The sequence below is a fragment of the Triticum urartu genome, chromosome 5 (genome assembly GCF_003073215.2).
Source record: "Triticum urartu cultivar G1812 chromosome 5, Tu2.1, whole genome shotgun sequence".
Taxonomy (NCBI): domain Eukaryota; kingdom Viridiplantae; phylum Streptophyta; class Magnoliopsida; order Poales; family Poaceae; genus Triticum; species Triticum urartu.
This window is the reverse complement of record NC_053026.1, coordinates 118,137,402-118,156,245: the sequence shown is the minus strand read 5'-3', so window position 1 is coordinate 118,156,245 and position 18,844 is coordinate 118,137,402.

Below are 18,844 nucleotides of genomic sequence, written 5' to 3'. Positions count from 1 at the left end.
CAAGCGTCCTGACCCTCGCAAGAACAATATCATTGGCACCAAATGGATCTATCGCAACAAACAAGATGAGCATGGTCAAGTTGTCAGAAACAAGGCTCGCCTCGTTGCTCAAGGATACACTCAAGTTGAAGGGATTGACTTCGGTAAAACATTTCCTCCCATGGCTAGGCTTGAAGCCATTCGCATTCTGCTAGCCTATGCCAACCATCACAAAATCCTCATGTATCAAATGGATGTGAAGAGTGCCTTTCTCAATGGCAAGATTGAAGAAGAAGAGTATGTTGCACAACCACCTGGCTTTGAAGATCCAAAACATCCTGATATGGTATACAAGCTCAACAAGGCACTGTATGGCCTCAAACAAGCCCCTCGTGCTTCATATGACACACTCAAAGACTTCCTGAAGAGCAAAGGCTTCAAACCTGGTTCCCCGGATCCCACTCCCTTCACGAAGACATACGATGGTGAACTGTTTGTGTGCCAGATCTATGTGGATGACATTATCTTTGGCTTCACTGACAAAAGATACAGTGATGAGTTTGGACACATGATGCAAGAGCAATATCAGATGTCCATGATGGGTGAGCTAAAGTTCTTCCTTGGTCTTCAAATCCGCCAGCAAAGCAACGACATCTTCATATCTCAAGAGAAATACCTCAAAGATTGCCTGAAGAAGTTTGGAATGCAAGACTGCAAGGGATACATGACGCCAATGCCAACCAAAAGTCATCTCGGTCCCGACGACAATGGTAAAGAGTTTGATCAAAAGGTATACCACTCCATGATTGGTTCTTTACTCTATTTATGTGCATCTAGGCCAGATATCATGCTTAGCGTTTGCATGTGTGCCCAATTTCAAGCGGCACCAAAGGAGACGCATCACTTAGCTGTGAAGCGAATTCTTCGATATTTGGCTTACACCCCAACACTAGGATTATGGTATCCAAAGGGCTCAGAGTTTGATCTAGTTGGATTCTCATATGCTGATTATGCTGGTGACAAGGTTGATTGCAAGTCTACATCAGGCGCATGTCACTTTCTTGGACGATTGACGGTGTCCTGGACTAGGGGGTACTCACCACGTCGTCTCCCGATCTATTAGATTGGGCCGAGGCCCCCCATGGCCGTATACTCATGGGCCAGTTTGGACAGCTGCCGCATACAAGGAAGATTCCACAAAGACTTGGCGATCAAGACAAGGACTTCTCCCCGCCGGCGTATTCGGCTAGGACTCTTGTTAACCTAGGCCTCTGGTACATTATATAAACAGGGCCAGGCTAGTCGACAACATACACAACAACAATCATACCATAGGCTAGCTTTTAGGGTTTAGCCTCCTTGATCTCGTGGTAGATCTACTCTTGTACTACCCATATCATCAATATTAATCAAGCAGGATGTAGGGTTTTACCTCCATCAAGAGGGCCCGAACCCGGGTAAAACATTGTGTTCCCTGCCTCCTGTTACCATTCGGCCTAGACACACAGTTCGGGACCCACTACCCGAGATCTGCCGGTTTTGACACCGACATTGGTGCTTTCATTGAGAGTTCCGATGTATGATCGACAAAAGGATCGATGGCTCGCCTGCAGATCAACTGCGACTTCGGCATCTTCGTCACCAGCTCGACTGGTCACCTTGGTTCGACCAAGAATTGCGCCCCGTATTCGGATCACCATGTTCGGACGAGGGCCTTCATCAAACATCAACTCCGATCTCTATCAAGATCACGGAGGAATCATCTGTGGAGCTCGGGGGCTCAACGTTAACATTGCCCTCAAGCGATCGTGCTGTTTTTCTGGACAGCAAACTCGTATCTGCTGCCACCACCTCCTCGAGTATCGCTTTGACGATCTCTTTGGTGGAATTGTGCGGAATTGAGTCTACAACAACCCTGAAAAATTTCGTCGAGTTTCGATGGAGGAATCTCTAGCAATCCACGATATACCGGAGCCGTGTCAAATCTGGATGGGAATTTGGATGTATTTAGGGCGTGGTGTCCAGCTTCTAGCTCGGACGTCCTTTGGAAGATCTAACCATTTATCGGCTGCGGAATTCCTGTATCTACCACCTCTCAAAATTTCAGCTCGATCCAACCGTCCAAACTCCGGGAACCTTCCGATTAGTGCATCACTTTTCGGATCTGTTTTCTATGCGAAAACGAATCCGACCCGATTTCATCTTTTCTATGAACGGGATTTCGGACATCCCTTTTGAAGGAAGTTTTGTATGGGGTATTGTGTTTTGTTCCCGAACACATCCCACTAACTTTAAGATCTTTTGAACATGATCTTCAACATCATGCTGGTGTCAAACCAGTCCGGCAATATTACTCCACGGCTGCCGACCTGTGCTAAGACACGGCGTCACTTTGTTGAGCCGAGCTCAACTTCTTCGGATCATCATCTCGGCAAGCCGAATAAGAGTCCGGCATCGTGAAGGATAAATCATCACCAACATCGCCGCCCCACGGATTACACGGAGCGGGCATACCGGCATCGCCGCACGGTTGCTTCATCAAGCCGGCATCGACCACGTCACGACCTGCATCGACAGGGCCGCACTATCGCTTCTTCAAGCTGGTGTCCATCACGCCGACCTACTTCGACTCATCGGCTGACATCGGGGCTTCGACATCTCGGCTGGACCGGGGGCTTCGCCATCTCTTCATCAACCTACTCCGGACACTTCGGCGTCACTAGCCGACCAGCTCCGTCACGTTAGCTAGGCCGAGGGCTTTGCCTCGGCGAGCCAACCTTTATCAGCATTGCCATGCCGTCGTTTTATCGCCCATCAGGCAATGGGTGTGCGGATCGAGTCCCAATTTTGGGAATCACCTTCCTTCGGATTGCTACAACAAATAAACTAGGTGCTATCAATCCCTAATATTTTTTGCTTGTTTGGGTTCATTTTTCCCAAGGAATTATTACTCTGGTTTGTCCATCATATGTACATAGGTCTATCAAATGGTAGCCGCATTCACGATAGTCGCATGGTGGTTCGGTCAATTTCCGTACATAGTCCGGCGAACGCCGCATCCGGAGCTCGGACCGACCTGCGAATTCAGGCTTTGCCATGCCTTTACCGCATCACGCCGACGCCCTGCATCGACATTGACTTCGGCGCCAGGCCATATTTCTTTTATTACTCACTTTACATAAATTATTTATTATGCAACGATTTTTTTAAAATTATCATTATTACTACTATCTCCGGTTTGCACTATTTTTTGTGCACAGGAAAATGATCCGGGGACTTCGGCGTCACTCTGCCGGTCTGCATTGACCGTGCTATGTCACCACTTCGGCGTGTCGAGCTCTCCGCGCCGCCACCTTGGGACCGGCTTGGGGGATGGAACCTTGCCCCGCATCAAGCTCGGACCGCGTCATCAATACCGAACACATTAACCAGCTAAGTCGCTTTCATGCTCAAAGCTTTAATTTCTAACTTGTGTTCGGTTCGACCAAGCATTATACTTTTTGGAAAAAAGTTGCTTCTAAAAAATTTCCTTGTCCAAACTTTTTTTGTGACGCATAAATTCAAATACCCCGTTTACTTGGGGGCTTCCTTTATGAAGCTTTTCCTGTTGCATATGATTATACTTGTACGGCTTCGTTCCTTGTTCGTGTATTACGCCACAATATGCACCACATTGACTTAAGCGATTTGCAAGCTGGGTTGCCTCGCTCCTGTGTTTACCCCTACGTTCCCGATTGTTTGGCTAGGGAGTAAAGGGAGCACCTCTGCGATTGTCACGATCGGGTCACCCGAGCCGGACCTCGGACTGGGTGAAGCCGAAAGCTAGCACTCTTATAGTTATTCAATGATGGTCGGCACACAACGGAACTCATGAGTACAAAAAATCTATTGCACAAGTCTCATAATAACAATGAGCACCGAAGAAAGGTATCGGTAGGGGTACTATTTTCTTCGAAGATGCTTCTTACTCTTCGCGGTAATATAGCATAAGTTTCCTGAGCGCGCTTTGTCTGTTACAGCCTTATGGCCTGATTGCCTGGTTATTGGAAACACCGTTGATATTCTCGACCGATGGAGTACATAACACTTTTCGGTCCTTAACCGAAGAGGGAGAAGCCGACGGTCGGTTAAGACGCGTTTAAAGTTCGGTTGAACATAGATATGATATAAGTACTTCGGTACATGCAATCTTCTTCTACCCAAGTCACTTGGGGGCTCTTAAGTTTATTTGAGCCGTTTTATAATAAGTGTTCTTCTTCTCAGTCGTTGCAAAGTTCTATTATTATTATTTATCACTTCTTTTTTCGACGCGAGTGTGCGGTCACTAGCTGGGGAGCCTAATTTCTCTCTCAAAGCCGCTAGAGTTTAGTTTGCTAAACTGGCCTAATGAGAAGTACTCCGCCCTCAGGATAGGAGGTTGAAGCCGTAGGCTGACCCGCTCGAAGTCTTGAGATAGGATGTGTCATGTTAAAGGACGACAGAAGCACTTCTTTTTTCTAAGACCAATTTTCGGATTGGCACCGAACACTTGATCTTGTTCGGACGTCATGTTTTTACTGACGTTTCTTGGTTTTCCAAGCTTTTTGGCACTTTTAAACTATTTGTGCTTTTCCAGCATTAGTCTTGCAATGCAACGCCGGACACCTTTAGGGATTCGGCAAAAACATTCTCAGATATTGCTATATATGCATCGGTTTCGAATTATGTCTTCGGTCAATAGTTGGGTTGCCCGGCTCCTGCACTTGCTTCCTACATTCCGTTTTGTTCGGCTAGGCGTGCAAAGGGAGAACCACTGCGATTGTGCTTCCAGCTCACATGGTTAAGCACCTTAGTGGAGAAAGCCGAAAACTGACTGTCACAATAAGCGTAAACTGGTCAGCGATCCGATGACTATGATGGGCCATTCATAACATTGGCCGAAGTGTTTATGGCTTGACCTCGACTGTCGCCGAACACTACCGGGGGCTATTAACTGGCCTCCCAAACTAAATCCTCGATATTTTGCTCTTACATTCGAGCTGAGGTTTCATGATCATGCTTAGCATGACAACCCAAAGAAAGGAACCGATAGCGGGACTATTTTCTTTGGAATACATTTTCTTCTGTTAAACAGTAATATAACATATCTCTCTGCGTACCTTTGTTTATAAAACCGTGTGGCCAGATTGCCTTGTTTGTCGTAAATCTTTTCCCTCATAAAGGCTTCATAAAGTAGGACAAACACTCCTCGGCTACTGGCCAAGGAGGTGGAAGCCGATGGTCGGTCAACAAAGTTTTGTACAATGCGGATAAAAGCATTAATGACGTAAAGTACTTGGATACATAGAGTCATTACACATAATTTGTGATTTTACTATGGATATTGATCCTTAATTCGGCCACCCGTGCCCGCATTAAGGCTCGGGGGCTACTGGGCTTCGGGCTTATTATTTACAAATATTAAAGGGGCACATCGATCCCCTGATCTGGTGTTGCCACCCGACCAGTGTCTCGGGGGCTACTGCATTGCTTGTCCAATGCAAAAAAATTTATGTGCAATATAGTTTCCGAGGAGATTTTGATCCTCAAGTTGGTCGGCCGCACCCAACCTGAGTCTTGAGGACTGAGCACGCCGCTTTTGTGTCCCGAAGTATTCTGCCGAGCTAGGACTTGATCCTCAGGCCGATTTTGCAAATCAACCTGAGTCTCAGCGGCTACTGGGATCAGCGGTCTTATGTCATCCTTCATGTGCATCTCGGGTTTTAGACCGATACACACCTTGAGGGCTACAGGCTATATATCTCGGCAGAGAATAAATTGCACCAATAAAAAATATTGACAAAAATCGGCCCATAGTCAGGGTGGTGCACCACCTCGGAAGCAGTCCGGCATAAAGCTCGGGCGCTAGTGGCTGGCTCCATAGAGGGCATTTCCGGCATTAAGCTCGGCTAAACTCCTTTAACTTTTTTGAACCAAGGTGATATGACACCTCAGATATAGTCCGGCGTTGGAGCTGGGACACTGTCCGGCATTGGAGCTCGGATACAGTCCGGCATTGGAGCTTGGACATAGTCCGGCGTTGGAGCTCGGATACTTTCCGGCATTGGAGCTCGGAAGCGGTCCGGCATTGGTGCTCGGCCGCAAAAGATACCTCGAATGCAGTCCGGCGTTAGAGCTCGGACGCAAGAGGACACTGCCTCCCAGGAACAACTTCAAACCCGAGGTGTGGCATAAAAATAACAAGGCATTGGTAAAGGCCGGAAACTTAAAGGGGCTTCTTAGATACCTGACGTGTAAACTCGTCAAATGCATTTCGGCGATCCTCAAGATCGAAGATAAAGAAGATTTGTTGAACCAGTTTTCAAGACCGACGACCGAAGATGAAGAACAGTTCGGAAGAATCAAGGAGCGTCCCTAACTTGAAGACCGGTTCAGGGGGCTACTGACGGTGTCCTGGACTAGGGGGTACTCACCACGTCGTCTCCCGATCTATTAGATTGGGCCGAGGCCCCCCATGGACGTATACTCATGGGCCAGTTCGGACAGCTGCCGCATACAAGGAAGATTCCACAAAGACTTGGCGATCAAGACAAGGACTTCTCCCCACCGGCGTATTCGGCTAGGACTCTTGTTAACCTAGGCATCTGGTACATTATATAAACCAGGGCCAGGCTAGTCGACAACATACACAACAACAATCATACCATAGGCTAGCTTTTAGGGTTTAGCCTCCTTGATCTCGTGGTAGATCTACTCTTGTACTACCCATATCATCAATATTAATCAAGCAGGATGTAGGGTTTTACCTCCATCAAGAGGGCCCGAACCTGGGTAAAACATCGTGTTCCCTGCCTCCTGTTACCATCCGGCCTAGACGCATAGTTCGGGACCCACTACCCGAGATCCTCCGGTTTTGACACCGACAACGATCTCTTATCTGTTGGTCTTCAAAGAAGCAGAACTGTGTGTCTCTCTCCACTGCTGAATCCAAATACATTGCTGCTAGATCTTGCTGCACTCAGCTTCTATGGATGAAGCAAACTCTTAAGGACTATGGTATCCATCTGAAGCAAGTACCACTTTACTGCGATAATGAAAGCCCCATCAAGATTGCCAACAACCCAGTTCAGCACTCGAAGACAAAGCACATTGAAATTCGTCATCACTTTCTCATAGATCATGTCATGAAGGAAGATATTGATATCATTCACATCAGCACTGAAGAGCAATTGGCAGATATCTTCACAAAGCCCTTGGATGAGAAAAGGTTTTGCAAGTCACAGTGTGAGCTAAATATCTTAGAATCCTCGAATGTCCTGTGATTGGACACACATCCTAATGCTTATGCATGTGATGACTTAGATGTGCAACACACGAAGTAAAGTATATCTTCAATCAATGAAGACATACACTCTGAGTGTGAATACATTAATGCGGAATATGACTTCAGAGCACCACGATAATTGTGCATCGTGTCTGGTTCTAATACTTCCTATACGGTGGGTAACGCCACCACCAAATTCTGGTTTAAAGTGTTTCGTTTGACGTCCCATTTGCAAATTCTTCGCATTTGGTTTGTATTCAACATTGATTTGACTTCATGTTTATCTTCCCAATGTTGATTTGGTCTATATATACATATACTTGTGTTCTGTCCTCTACAGCATTCACTTATAGCCATGTCTTCTTGTTTGAATATTTTCATCTAAGTGAATGTGATCGGACCCTAACCCCTTCTATGCTTCTACCTCAAATTCTATCTATCCAAATCATATGCATTCTGTTGAAACTGTCGCAAGTCTTCTCTGTGTCCTTGTCAGCAGAAGATACAGAGACAAAAGTTGAATCTGTCTTAATGCTATATCCTTATTGCCTGAAACCCGGAGAAGCCGGAACGACCACCCGACAATCCAGGCATGCGTGGGGACATGGAACAACTTCTAATGTGTTGCATGCATGCCACGTGTCCTTCAGATGTGAACCGCCAGGGGCACCTGCGTAATTATGATGTATTGTCCCTTTCCTTATAAATACTCAACTCACTGCGGTCATTATCTCTTCTTCCACCTTGCCACCTCGCACAAACCCTAGCGCCTCCGCTAGCTCGTGACGATGCCGGAGACGAAGAGCTTAGCTGCTGCGACTTCTTCGACGCCGTCCTCACGCCGGCCGCGGACCTCGTCCTCTCCGCTGCCACCGTAGGTGTCTTCCGCCGCCAAGTTAGGGCGCGGGAGATTGAACTGCTCGGCCTCCCTCTCAACTTCGTCTAGCAGTTCTTCGTGTGGTAATTAAATCTTACTTTTACTGCCCTTTTTGATCCGTCAAATCCATCCACTTCAACCAAAAGTACTCTCTTCACTTTCATATCTGGATCTGTCCATGTCTGCATCTCATATCATGCCAAGTATATTCACTTATGCGTCACAACTAGTTAGATTCCTCACTTGTACTTATTCATGGATTCGTACAAATCTAGAACCGATTCTCTTCAAATAAGTGAATTTCTTCGCACTATGAGGTCAATGTCTTCAAACTGATTTATCTTCAAAATCTTCTGAGAATGCATATGACCTCTTCCCCTTCCCTCGCACCTCTAATGCTGTCACGGGTACATGTTCGTGGGAGAATCCCTTGGTTCTCACAGTCTGCATTCATTTGCAGAATTCTTACAGCGACACATCAATTCTCCTGAAGCCAGTTCCTGTCTGACCAGCAGACGGAAGCCATTCATAGTTTTGAAGCCTTTCAGCTTGAATACTATGGCCATTGAGAAATCAGCTAGAAAGGGCGGCAGGCAGCATCGTGGGGATACAGCCAAGGACCTGCCACCAGATCTCTTTGAAATGTATAAGACAGATCCTAAGGAAACCTATGGAGAACGCAAAAACCGAATCCAATGGATTCGAAGATATTGGGCAGAGGAATGGTACAGATACATATTTGTAACTGCCGAATATGCTGAAAAGAACGCCATCAAGTGCCCCCGGGGAGATATTGTATACAAAGGTCTTCAGCCCAAGTCCAAGCCCGAAGCCATTGCGCAAGGTTTCTATCCGTGCATGCTCCGAGGGCCACAGCCCAAAAACGGCGACCCATCATCTTTGTTGTGGTGTCGTGAAGACAATCTCTTTGGGCGCAACTTCCAGTTTGCAAAGGAGTCTGATGCAAAGAACAAGAAGGACCTGGGACTCAATTTCAACCCTGGTCCATCTGCACCAAGTGCTGATGGCACATGTGATGCCAATCCCAATGAAATCGGCCCCTTCTACAACCTCGAAGGCCTCATCACTCATATTGCTGTACAGGGGGCTACAGTGGATCACACAGCTGACGACACAGATTCTGATGAAGCGCCAGCTCCACCTAAGTCGCAGAAGCCAAAGAAGTCAAAAGCTTTGAAGCCCTCTGCTGCACCAAAAGCTTCACGCATGAAGCCATTGGCCACTGCACCTCCTGAACCCAGTGTGCATTATGAGGATCTGTCTCGTGTCTCCAAGAAGGCCGAGAAGACAAAGAAAACCAAGAAGCCCAAGAAGATTTCTGGGCATGAACTTACTCTTGTTGTCGTTCTGTGGAACAAAGACGAAACCATTGATTTGTCAAGCGACGAAGATCTTGGTGATGATGCCCTTGAACTGCTGATCAAGAGTAAGCAAGAGGCGGAGATCTTCAACGATCTGCCCCTCTTTGATGTGGATATTCTGAACCACTTCATCGACGAATGGTTTGATGACCCGAGCCTCGGCATTGATGATCTTCAGCTACCAGTTGACATCAATGTCACCTTCCACGGAGCCATTGCTAATGAGTTGGCCTTGGCTCAGAAGATTGTTGAGCTGAAGAACAAAATTGATTTTGAGAAGGCACAGTTCAAGAAGAACATGGCCAAGCTCAGTGTGGCTGATGTTCAAAGCTTCAAGCAGATGCTACATAACCTCAAGGAGCAGTTTCACAAGAAACACGAGGAAGCCAAAGGTTCAAGAGAGTGGATGAAATACTTCGCAGAGAAATGTGTTCAAGCACACAATGAGGCTGAGATGCGCAAGGCTCTGGGGCGTCCTGGTATCAACCCCAGAATGGCTGCCAAAAAGAAGAAGAAGTCTACTACGGCAAGCACTGAAGCCCCAAGGCAGGAAGCACCTAGCATTGTCTTCCCTGCCAGCATGATAGGCTCGAAGCCTGAGGTCCCCTCGGCAGCTTCAGAACTCAAGAAGACAAGGGCAGCTGAAGCTGATGCCAGGAAGCGCAAGCACAAGCATGATTCTGATGATGCTCCGTCACAGAAGAAACTGAAAAAGGCTTCAAAGAACGAGCGCGCTGCGGCCTCTGAGCCACTTGTTGTTGATCCCATCTCAGTTGCACGTCCTGCCTCCTCCAACCAAGAGCGTTAACTTGTAGTTCATGAGCATGCTACCACAGAGGCTCCTGAAGAAGAAGAAGTACCAGTTGTTGACCCCATCACAGCTGAAGACATTGGTCGTGAAGCCAATGTAGATGATGATGAAGTCCTTCCTCAAATCGAGAACCAACCGGTATCATCGCCTGTTCTCACGAACAGCGAACTCATCAGCATTGGTCGTCCTTTGACGCCAATTGCTCAGGATGCTTAGTGGGCCGATCCAACAAGAGACCCCAAGTAATGAAGACACACCCAGTACTCCACCACCTCAAGTCACCACTCCGATACTTGACGACGACTACATGGTCCAGACCACTCCATCACCACAGGCGTCGCCCGTATTTCGCAGGCTTCGCAAAGGCCCTAGGCCACAGGTCGCCATGTCGAGCATTCCAGAGGGAGAAGTGCAACAAAGCTCAGTAGCATGCCAAGTGTTTCCTGAAGCCACTCCCACTTCTAATGTCTCTGAGTTTTAAGCCAATGTTGTTGAAGACATTCCGGCTGCATCAGCCGATGAAAATCAAGTACCGCGTCCAAAAGAAAGAGTTGCCACACCCCCTGTCACTCAAGAAGTCGTTCTCGAGGAGAACGTGACTGTGCCCGACCCTCCTGTCATTGATGACACGGAGGTTGACCATACTGAGGTGGCCACATCACATGATGCTGAAGCTAATGACACTATCATGGCTGAAGATAATGTGGCGCCTGATACCAATGTGGACCCAGAAGCTCATGAGATGCCTGAAGCTAATGTTGCACCTGACGCTAGTGTGCAACCTGAAGCCACTGTCAATGCCAACGCTGTTGTTCCACCTCCAAGGCCTCACACTATTGAGCAGGCATTTGATCACGTCCAACTTGTCACTGTCAGATGGCATGTTCTAGCTCCTCCCACTGCTCCCGGACCACAATATGAATATCATGTGGAGCACAGGCCTCAGGTCCAAAAGCCAAAGCCCAGACTACCAAGGTTTCCCGGTGCTGCAACATCGCCAGGATCGTTCAGTGTAAGCAACTTCAGGGCACACAACACATTCTTTGACAGTGCCAAGAACCCATACTCGAAGCCAAAGATCTCATCTGATCACTTTTGGAGCTTTCCGCTGTGCAGTTATTACTCATGTATCTTATACAATCAAGAGCGGATCTTTCCTCACATGCGTCTGGATTGTGAAGCCATTGCTGGACTGCCCTTCTTGGAAGAAGCTCTAGACTGTTTTCAGAGATGTTGGCCTTCTGCAGTTCGTCACTGACAAAGAGCATTGGAAGGAAGAGCTTCTGTTGTAGTTCTATGCTACTCTTCACATTCGTGGCTACAACAGGGATCTGAAGACTTGGGTCCTTGAGTGGATGACAGGTGATGTGCACCATGAAGCCAAAGCTCAAGATATCATCGACCTTACTTCCCTGCCCACTCCAGGTGAATACTATGAATCTGGTTGTCAGCTACACAAGAATGCATTGGAGAGCATATTTCAGAAGCCTGAGCCCAACATGAGTCAGATGCTCAGCATGATGAAGCCACTGCCACAAGATGCTGACTATCCTAAGGAATTCTTTGTCGAACACCTCGAGTATCTGCCCCGAACCATTTATCATATTGTAAGGCGAACTCTATCGCCCGTCAAAGGACATTCTCCTGCAGGTAAGCTTGAAGGCACGATGAAGACATTGGTGTTCTATATTCTCAATGGCATCAGCTTCAGTGCTCAAGATTTCTTCATTAGGCAACTTGCTGCATCTGGAATTGATCTATTTGGCCTGAAGTTTTATGCTCCATGGGTGATGTGCTTGATCAAGCTTCACTCTTCTGTCAACTATTAGCCCTCTGCGCGCAACCATCTTATCTTCTTACCTAAGGTTGATATGTCTATCGAAGCCATCTACCCTGAGCCTGCCAAGGAGCCAATTTATCTTCATAAGGTTGATCGCCAAAGCTTCTCGCAACCAATTGAGGGAGTTCTTGCTGCAACTCGTGTCTATCATCTGGTTGGCAATACACGTGCACCTCATCGCGCGACTACTGAAGCCACTGAAAGCACAATTGCTCAAAGGCCTCGGAAGCGATATCATGTGCTCAATGACCGAGAGCTTCTTGTGGCCTTGCATCAAAAACAAGATCGGCACCATCACTGGCTAAAGCGTCAGATGCAGAGCATCTTGGTGGACGTCAATCACATCAGAAACTTGGCCACCAAGAACTCATTTGTTGCTCATGAAGCCTATAGGAGGTCCTGGAAGAGTCTCACACTGCTATGCCTTGAAGAAGATCTTCGCGAAGATGGCTTCACTGAGGGTTTCAAATTTGACTCCACTCCTCCTCGCAATGCAAGTTGGCGTCGAAATCCACCCATTGAAGATTCTGAGTATTCATCTTCGGCAGCAACTGTTGTTGCGAGAGTCGTCGAAGAAGAAGATGATGCCACTTCACCATCCATGGCTTCACTGCGTCTCGACACTGCACCAGGCCCCTCTGCACCACCGAACTCCAACGTTGACCCTACACCTTCATCTACTCCTGATGGGAACGAGTAGATGCTCTATGTCTCAAATCTTTTTGGTCCTTACTGACAAAAGGGGAGAAGCATATGAGTTGATAGTCTTCAAGCGGGTCCATATGGGTGGTTGCTATATTTTTGCTAAGTGGTTATGAGTCTCGTTTTTGATACATTTGGTTCTTTGGGTTGTAACACTTAAACTTGATGGTCGTCTGCTACCTTGTCTGCCACTCTATGATGCGATGATAAATTCCGCATGAAGTCGTTCCGCAGACGTCCATTTTTCATTGTGCATGTCATTATCTTTGTTATATCCTTATATGCATGATGAATTATCTTCATAGGTTGAAGAGGATCTCCACAAGTAAAATCTGTCATGTGCATTTGCATTCAAGAGCAAACTACTTATATGCACATCTTCAGGGGGAGCCTTTTGCTACTTATGAAGACAATGCCTTAAATCTCTAAATTTTCACATACTTTTATCCCCATTGAAAACTTCAACCAGTTTGTCATCAATCACCAAAAAGGGGGAGATTGTAAGTGTATCTAGTGTCACCCCTAGTTGGTTTTGGAGTATTGACGACAAACTTGGTTGAGGGACTAATGTGTTTGTGAGAATTGTAGGATAACACAGGTAGTAGTCCCTCATTGATTCAGTTTACCTACCAGAGATGACCCCTAAAAATGTGTGAAGACATTGAAGACAATGGTGGTCTGTGAAGAGATTCACATTGAAGACTATGACATGAGAAGACATCGCATGAAGACTATGGATTGCAAAGACATAGTTGTTTCGTAGTTTCCTTTTCTTCTTTGTTGAGTCATAGGAACCACCGAACTGTTAAGTGGGGTCCAAGTGAACAAAGTCAGAGTGACTGAAGTGATGCTCAACCAAATCCTATGTCTTCGAGCGAATACAATGAGAGCAAATCTTATCCAGAGCTGGATAAGTCAGCATTACTTGTAGCCCAAGTCAAGTTGTCGCGTGTGTTTGAAATCTGACTGTTGGACACGTGTCAGTTCCTTAGTGACCCAGGGTCATTTCGGATAAATCAGATCGGGTTGCCTCCTGGCTATAAATAGCCCACCCCCTACACCATAAATTGGTGGCTGCTCAGAGTTAGTGCACGGCTTTTGTCGTTTGAGAGCAACCCACCTCCGAAGCTTTTGAGAGAGAAATCCTTGCGAGGACAAAGCCCTAAACACCTAGAGCCAAAGAGTGTTAGGCATCACTGAAGTCTTTCTATCTGCGTGATCTGAACACTTGTTACACTTGAGGACTGTGAGTCCTCCAGTCGGTTAGGTGTCGCGTTCTGAGCATCCAAGAGTCATTGTGGATTGTCGGTGAACAGTCTGTGAAGGTTTGGAAGTCTCCCTTGAAGACTTACCAGAGTGATTGGGAGAGGACTGTGTGTCCTTAGCTCAAGGTGAATAAGGTGAATACGTGGTCTTCTGAGTTGAATCTCAGCCTCCCTAACCACACGTACAGTATTCACAGCAACTGGAACTGGTCCAACAAATCCTTGTCCTCACCAAGCAACCGGTTCTATCCTATACCTCTCTTTACTTACTGTTTGTCTTCATGAAGTCATTGCCTGCTTGCGTGATCTGATTGACTTCACTGTGTGAAGACTGTTGTTGTTTGGCTTCATACTATCTTCCATCCTGATCCATTCTACCTAGCTCTTGATAGTCTTCATGATTTCACTTCATTGCTTACTTGACTATGGCTTGTCTAGTGTAGTCTACCTTCCGCTGCATATCAATAGGTTCATTTCTACTGTTTGGCTTCAAAGCCCCCGTGCTTTGAAGACTTTCATAAAAATCGCCTATTCACCCTCCCCCCCTCTAGTCGATAACTAGCACTTTCAGATGTTGTTACAATTACTACAAAACTGCTACTTTTAGTATTGTTACTATTACCGTTACTATCATACTACTTTGCTAATGATCACCTTGCTGCAAATATTAAGTCTTTCAGGTGTGGTTGAATTGACAACTCAGCAGCTAATACTTGTGAATGTTCTTTGGCTCCCTTGTATCGAATCGGTAAATTTGGGTTGAATACTTTACCCTCAAAAATTGTTGCGATCCCCTATAATTGTGGGTTATCAAGGCCTTTTTCTGGCACCGTTGCTGGGGAGTATAGCTCTATTTGCTGAGCCAGTTGGGATTCATATCTGTTGATCACCATGAAGAATCTGAAAGATACCAGAACCAAGATTGTTTCCTCTAAGACGAGGGGAGGTAAGGAACTGCCATCACACTCTGCACTTGATTCACCTTCTGTTTTAAGTAAGCTTGCCACACCACCACCTGCTATTAATTCTGACATGTCGCAAGTAGTAGATGACGCTAGTACTTTGCATGATGATGTGCCACTAGGTGAATTTCCTGATGAATAACTTGCAAGAGCTAAATATATTGAGAATGCTATGGCCGATGAAATTTGAAACTGATAAAGCCTTCGAAACTGTAAGTTATGAAACACCTATTAGATCTAGCTCTCCTAGATATGAATTGCCTGATATACCTGAGGGATATGTTATGGATGGATAGGTAGCTAGGGGACTTTCTTGCTTGTAAAGATAGAGAAGATCTTAAGAAATTACTTGTCAAGTTGAAAGAAAAATCTTTGAATGCTAAAATGAAATGTGATCCTAAGTTTGCTACTTTGCCTATCTTTGTTACTCATAAGGATTATGAATTCTCTGTCAATCATGAGTTAATTACTTTGGTTGAATCTGATCCTTTCCATGGTTATGAATCTGAAACTGTTGTGGCACATCTTACTAAACTGAATGATATAGCCACCTTATTTGCTCATGAGGAAAAAATTCGCTACTACTATATTCTTAAGTTGTTCCATTTCTCATTAAAGGGTGATGCTAAGATATGGTTTAATTCTCTTGCTCCTGGTTGTGTGCATAGTCCATGGGATATGATTTATTACTTCTCTGAAAAATATTTTCCTTCTTATAAGAAACAAGCTGTTTTAAGAAAATATTTAACTTTGTGTAAATTGAAGAAGAGAGTCTCTCACAAGCCTGGGGGAGGCTTCTCCAATTACTTAATGCTTTGCCTAATCATCCTCTCAAGAAAAATAAAACAGTTGATATATTTTATAATGGATTAACCAATACTTTTAGGGGCCACCTAGATAGTTGTGCTGGTTGTGTTTTCAGAGAACAAACTGTTGAACAAGCTAAAGAATTACTGAATAATATATCGGGTAATGATAATGATTGGACTCTTCCTGAACCACCACAGAAGCCAACTCCAAAGAAGAGGGGTATTTTCTTTCTCAGTCCTGAAGATATGCAAGAGGCAAAGAAATCTATGGAAAAAAGGTATTAACGCTGAAGTGTTAAGAATTTAACACCGATTGAAGAAATACATGATCTTAATACTCTGACACAGGTAGTGGAGGTAAATTCTCTCTATATGTTTGATGAAGGTGATATTCCTTATACTAAATCTGCTAGTCAATGCTTGGATGAATTTGATAACTTTATTATTAAACAAGAAAACTTCAATGCATATGTTAGTAGACAATTGAAACGAAATGCTTATATGATTGAACGCTTGAGTGACTATATGTTTAGAACTGTTAATGATGTCAAGGGTGTGAGCAAACATGCTTCCATGATAAAAACTTAGAAGAAGTCCTCAAAACACAAAAAGATTTGCTTAATGAGATGAATGATCATGCTGTTAGAGTTATGACTAGAGGTGGTAAAATGACCCAGGAACCATTGTATCCTGAAGGTCACCCTAAGAGAATTGAACAAGACTGTCAAAGAATTAATACTGATGCACCTAGTCCTTCTAAAAAGAAAACAAAAGATAATAGGACTTTGCATGCTTCTAGTGAACCTACTGTAGACACACCTGAGAATCTAAATGATACTTCTATTTCTGATGCTGAAACACAATGTGGTGATGAACATGAACCTAGCAACAATGATAATGATGATGTTCATGTACATGCTCAACCTAATAATGATAATGAGGTGGAAAAAGAATTTGATGTTGATCTTGATAACCCACAACCTAAGAGTAAAAAATATAATAAGAGATATTTCATTGACACGAAACATGATAAAGAAAGAGAACCATGGGTTCAGAAACCCATGTCTTTTCCTCCTAAAGCTTCAAAGAATAAAGATAATGAAGAATTTGAGGGCTTTGTTGAAATGCTTAGACCTGTATTTTTGCGTCTTCGTTTGACTTATATTACGAAAACGAGGGGAGCGCCGCCGCACCTTCTCGTTGTAGGCGACAGCTCGGTGGACCGCGTCGTCATCTCCGGCATCCTCCGGAGCTTCAACTTCCGCGGTACGTGCGTCCGTAATCAATCCACAAGATCACATCATGTTTCGATCTCTTGTTGTTGTTTTTGTCGTACATGGTTTTGTGACGAGTGGTGTCCGTGCATGCGTGCAGTGACCGCCATGGACAGCGGGAAGAGGGCGCTGGAGCTTCTTGCCTCCGTATGCATGTGATCTTACTCAACCTTTTTTTTGTGAAGAGATCTTGCTCAACCTTTGATCTGTCCTTTTTTATTTCGGATGTTTTTGTGCTTCGCATGTGTTATACCAAATGGCATGCGTGTTCTCGTGATGCAGGAGGCCAATGTGAGCATGATATTCACTGACTACTCAATGCTGGAGATGACCGGCTACAAGGTCCTCAAGAAGGTCAAGGTAATACAGAATTTTTTTCCCTTGTCAAGTTTCATAGTAAGTCATGTATGTACGAAAAATCTTTATTAGAGTAGTTCTTGCACAGCTTTGGGATGAAAATAGAGAAAATGTGATGGATGGATGCATGCAGGGGTAGTACCTTGGCCCTTATTCATCAGTGGTGACAGACTGATAGCTCTAGCATGCATCAAGTTCATGTTCTTATCGTTGACACGAACTCCTTACGTTTCAAAATAGATAAGTCAACTTTGTACTAACTTTAGTACAAAGTTAGTATAAGGTTGAGTCATCATAGAGAGTACAACGTACGTTTCTACTCCATCAGGTGCCTGGAGGAAGGAGTCGAGGATTTCCTGCTCAATCCCATCCAGCCGTCCGATGTGTCGCACCTCTGCAGCCGTCTCCTCCAGTGAGCGTTGCGTCCTCAGGTTGCACCGTTGACGGCATCACACGCTACTGCATGGCGTATGGATTCTGTTATGAATTAATTAATTAAGTCTAAGTAATCTTGTCATCCCCTCTTTGTAACTAAGGGAAGGCTAGCAACTTACTCCCTCCGTTCTAAATTACTTGTCATGGTTTTAGTTTAAATTTGAACTAAAACCACGACGAGTAATTTGGAACGGAGGGAGTAGCATATAAGTACGTATTGCTAACCGGCGCATCCCCTACTGACGCCTCTTGTAAACGTGACGGACACATTGCTATCAGGGATATAACTCCCTCCGTTTCTAAATGGAAGTCTTTAATATGGATTAAATATGGATATATATACATGGATATTAGAGTGAGATTCACCCATTTCGCTTCGTATATGGTTCATATTGAAATCTTTTAAAAAAGGCTTATATTTAGAAACGAAGGAAGTATATTATAAGATCATCCGGAATGAAGAGTCACTGCACGTTCATTTTGCAATGGACTATGCCGAGAGCAATAAGGCCAGGATGGGAAGAAACCACAAAAACAAAACAAAAAAGTTGTCATTCATCATATATACCAAGTAGACGACGACGACAACAACAACGGAACCATCTCTTCTGTTGAGTGAATGTTCTTCAACAAGAACTTTCCGTGGAGAGTAATTGACAAAAAAACTACCACATTTCACATATCTGTTCTATAGAACTATCAAATTTTGAAAACTGACCAAAAACTCCAGTATAGCGCTAATTTCGTGAAAAAAACTATCAGATCGACTTGATGACCAACTGAAGCGTTTTAAACGCATTTCTGACAGACCCGGCCCACCGGTCAGGACGGCGGCCGCGCTAACGGCT